This window comes from Portunus trituberculatus, chromosome 31, assembly GCF_017591435.1.
Source record: "Portunus trituberculatus isolate SZX2019 chromosome 31, ASM1759143v1, whole genome shotgun sequence".
In the NCBI taxonomy this organism is placed as follows: Eukaryota; Metazoa; Arthropoda; class Malacostraca; order Decapoda; family Portunidae; genus Portunus; species Portunus trituberculatus.
The window spans coordinates 15026278-15031277 of record NC_059285.1 but is presented as its reverse complement, the minus strand read 5'-3'; the positions used below and the strand labels follow the sequence as shown (position 1 = coordinate 15031277).

At 44.1% G+C, this 5000-nt stretch overlaps 1 protein-coding gene across 1 annotated transcript in view; it reads right to left on the bottom strand.

Moving 5' to 3' along the window:
• Window positions 1–4785: 4785 nt before the first annotated feature.
• The window catches only part of LOC123511229 (protein-cysteine N-palmitoyltransferase HHAT-like), an 84863-nt gene continuing 84648 nt past the window's right edge, over window positions 4786–5000 (bottom strand). Inside the window, exon 12 of the mRNA XM_045266927.1 lies at window positions 4786–5000. This exon is cut by the window's right edge and continues 175 nt beyond it. The gene's annotated coding sequence lies outside the window, so the exon portion shown is untranslated.

Below are 5000 nucleotides of genomic sequence, written 5' to 3'. Positions count from 1 at the left end.
ATCAACACCACCATCATCACCACCATCATCATCATCATCATCATCACCATCATCATCACCAGTAACGGAGTGTTTTTAACGTTTTTTTTTTTCTCTCTTCTTTTTATTTTGCTCAAATCATGATATCTCAACTGGTGTGTGTTTATATTTCCCCTCATCACCACTGACCTTCAACACCGCTCAGTTAGACAGAATACCTATCATCACCACATCATCACCTCGACCTCATTTACATCACCACTTTCACATGACCGCAACATGACCAGCACATCATCACCTGAGTCACCACCACAACACACAACACAACATCACCAGTACAGCTCCACAACGCCACATCACTAGTCACCACATCACCACGTAGCAGGACAGCGGAGCAGAAATTCATAATGGTCTCAATTAAACGTACACACACACACACACACACACACACACACACACACACACACACACACACACACACAGTCCCTCTTCATTCCATGTGCACGCAATTCACTTGTTTTACGTACACACTATTGTTATGCGCACATGCTTCTCAATGGCACGCACACACACACACACACACACACACACACACACACACACACACACACACGCATGTTGCCCTCAATTATATGTGTATATGATGATACTCTCAATTATTGTGTAGACGTACATGAATACATACAGACATACAGACATACACACTGTACATGCTTTGCCGCCGTGCTGTTGTTGTTGTTGTTGTTGTTGTTGTTGTTGTTGTTGTTGATGATGATGGCTAATTGTTATTGTGCTGGTGGTGGTGGTGGTGCGGGTGTCCTAAATGTTAATATAGTAGTAGTAGTAGTAGTAGTAGTAGTAGTAGTAGTAGTTGTTGTTGTTGTAGCAGTGGTAGTGGTGGTAGTAGTAGTAGTAGTAGTAGTAGTAGTAGTAGTAGTAGTAGTAGTAGTAGTAGAATTTGTGCACTTCACACACACACACACACACACACACACACACACACACACACACACAATAATTCCCCCTCGCTCTCTTCCCACTAGAAGAGAGAGAGAGAGAGAAAGCTACGCCATTTAAATATGATTGGAATACTTGGCCAGACCAGAGCACAGCAGAATGTTGCGCCCCATTGAACAAAAACAACACATGAAAAATTATCACTTTTGCTCTGCTCTCTTGAAAAAAAAAAAGTCATTGGCGCATCAGACACCGTAACTTATTTCCATTTGTATGAATAATGTATGTGTCTACCCACCATGCATGTATGTCTGTCTGTATGTATGTATGTTATCGCATGTATCAGGGAACGAAATGTGGAAGATGAACAGCATGAATAGTGAATGAGATGGTGATGATGGTGTTGTAACTCAAGGAACATGAAAAAGACGGGAGGTTATGAAGTAAGCAAAACAAGACAGAAGGAAGGAAGGAAGAGAAGGAAAGAAAAAAACTCAGTAGTGTTTGCGTTTTAAAACTTCAAGAAACACAGGGAGATGAAACACTGAAGAAGAAAGACTGTGAGTAAACAAGGAAGAAAGAATTGAGAAATGTAGAAAGAAGAAAACTGAAGACGACTTTTAATTAATATTGTTTGCATGGATTCACAACTCATGCGAACAATACAACTTCCGACAGTTATAATCGTACACAACATCCTCTGCTGCGCCGCCTGAAAGTTATCGCCCTCCCTTGAACCCACAGCCTCACCAGCGCCTCACAGGAAATTAAGGAAGCAAAAAGGTCGTAGAACATTCTGAACATGAATACTTAAGTTGCAAGTTATTATTGAAACGTTACTCTTAATTGTGATATGCAGCGAACATGGTATTAAATGACTAGCGTATAGTTTGTTTGTGTATGAAAAAGAGGCACCAAGCAAGGACAGCAAGAAGAGCGAATAAAAACCCACTGAGGTGCAGGTTCTAAAAAATTTCGGAAGGATCATTCAAAATTCGAGAATAAGAATCATGAAACCTTCTTCTTGAAAGAGTTTAGGTCATAGGCAGCTGGAAATACAGAAGCAGACAGGGAGTTCCGGAGCCTACTACAGAAAGCAATGAATGATCGAGAATACTGGTTAACTTTTGCATTCGAGAGATGGACAGAATATAGGAATAAAACAAACAAACTGCAGCGAGGAGGAAGAGGAGGGGAGGCATGCTATTAGCAAGATCAGAACACTAATTAGCCTCAAAATAGCTGTAGAAGACAGCAAGAGATGCAACATAGTGGCGATGAGAGAGAGGCTGAAGATAGTCAATTAGAGAAGAGAAGTTGATAAGACCAAACGTTTTTTACTCCACTATGTCTAGAGGAGACGTACAAGAGCAGGAGTAGAGGTGACCAGCCTTATAGTTGACCTTTGACATGTTAATCCCAAGATGAACTAAAGCGTGAAGCAGAATCTTGATAATCAGACTGTATTTGTATACCTTCCAACCGCGCCGTGAGGACCTGCCAGGGGTGAGGACTTCATGAGACCCGCTACCCACCACACTGACGCGTCTCCCTCAGGCCTGTATTCATAACGACTTGCTCTCTTACCACGACTATCATCATCCAAGGGCACTGAGATGATTAACCGTTCTCCTAAGCGTGATTCTTCTCTTATAAGTGAGGAAATGTTTATCTGTCACTAGAACCGTAAAAAACAATCTTAAAACCTGTCTAGCTTCAATTAGAGCCATTTGAAACTAGTGGAGATACTGCGCAGTACTTGAGAATGTGGTGGTAAGTGACAGACGCGTGACTCTCCCCACGGTGTGCACGGTGTGTGTATGAGGTGTTATCAGAGCTCTGTAAAGGATTCACGTCCGCGTATGAACCATATTCTACAACACATCTCCATGCACCGCACCGCCACTATACTTTCCAAAGGCTCTAGCTGAAGTTACACGAATTGTTAAAGGAGTTTTTGTTTCTAGTAATGTACAAATGTGTGTTTTACATTATGAAAAGGAAAAACGGTCTTGAGGAGAACCCGGCTATTCATCTGTGGCCTTTGAAAATAGTCGTGGTGAGAGAGTAAAGTGTATCTGAATACTGGTCATGTCTCTTGAGGACAGACAGCATTGCATATCATAGTGTGGTGTGATAATGAAGCAAAGAACATGAGCGGCGTCTCGTTCTGTCAGACTAATGCAAAGTCCTTGTTCATTCACACACCACCACCACCCCCACCAGCATCACCATCACCCCCTCCTCTTTCCAGTCGAGACAAGGGTACACAACTGGCGTGTCCCAGTTACCGCTCTCTCTGGACCACAGCTAAGCATCCACAGCGGCCTCGTTACAACTCAAGTACTCCTCTTCCCTCCCATAACTTCAGCAAGCCACTGCCTCTATACAGAAGTGGGTCGCTGCCATGAAGGCGCCGCGCGGGGAACAGTGCGGAGGGGTGAGGGTCGTGGCTTGGGATGTGCTGAGAATCTAGGAGAATATCAAGACAGCACTGGGTTTGGGAGTAAGGGAAGGTGAAGGCACTCAGTGGATAGGTAGGTAAGTGGGTGTGGGAGGCTGCCTGGCTTGTGACCGTCTCTGTACTGTACGCTTGTATTCTTTATTAAACACTTCCTTCCCTCCTGCTCACTGTTTTCAAAGGGGACACATGTCAATACTCGTGTTCCCTCTGGTGTTGTGCTCCGTTCCAGCCTCCATGACAGAAGAAAAAAAAGAGGAAGATGATGATGATGACGACGATGATGCACAATGTGTTCCAGCGCCCAAGCCTTCCAGGAACCTTCCAAGAACCTTCCAGCGTCTTCCTATCCTGTAGCTCACACATTTACCCGAGTCATGTTTATGTTTTCCTCTACTAAGTCTGTCTGGCTGTCTGTCTCTCTGCCTGCCTGTCTATATGTATGGTAACCCTCTCACTGCGGTCCAATACAAGCAAAGCACCAGAAGTAATATATGAAAATTTTATAAACATTTACAAGAAAGAAGGGAAGGATACAGAGCAGATGCTGGAATTTCTACCCAGTGTAAATATTAGAAGTGGCTGCGGAACAATTAAAAACGTCTCATTACTAATTAAGGAAAGATGTACCAGAGAGCGGGCAGAGGGTTGAATTAAGGTATGCGTACAAAAGACACGCTTCCCTTCACGTCTTGGTATGTTATTTGTGGATACGTAAAATAGATAGAATTCAGAAACAGATTAATTTGTTCTTTCCTTTCTAGACAAACCTTTACAGACACTAATTAGTGAGTGTTAGCTGGGCTGGTTGGGATAACGTGAGAATTTGCCATCTCACAAGAAGCGCTGGAATACAAAAAACGGCACATTGGCAAAATATAATTTAAGTGTACACTTGTATTCTTTACTAAACACTAACTTCCCAACTGCACACTGTTTTCAAAGGGGACAATTAAAATAATGGAGCCGCCGTGGTACAGTGGAACCATGCGTGCTTTGGGGTCCGAGGGGTCTCCAAGCGCACGGGTTCGAATCCTGTCCACGGTCGGAGTGTAGGTTGGGCTTCCTCACTCCAGGCAACGGTTTCCTAGCGGGTGGGCTTTGAGATAGGAGGTAAACCAAAAAGTCCCCTTTACCCCACAAATTCCCGTGAACACCACATGGTATAAATAAAAAAAAAAAAAAAAAACATACGTAAGAACAGTGTACACACGACGCAACCCTTGTGTGGAGACTTGAGGCAGGTAACTCAGAGATGGAATTAAACACTGCCTTCTTCCACTAAAAACCAGGGATGTGGCCTTCTCTACCAGAGCCGCAGAGAATGGAGAAAACACAGGCACAATAACAAAGCACCACTTTAATGAAAGAAGCACTCCTTCTCCAACACCCCCTTGAACTATATGGACGTTGGTCTCCACTTAGAGAGGTAGCTGCTCTAGCGCTGGTACCACACCCATCCACTTCACACACGGCCGTCCCTGGCAGCACACGGGTACAGGATCCCAAGGAGAGGACGAGGAATGGAGCAGGGTGTAGGGGTGGAGAGTAGGTAGAGCGGTATCCAGCGGTGACCAGGACTGAAGCAGTGGGTGGATGCAGA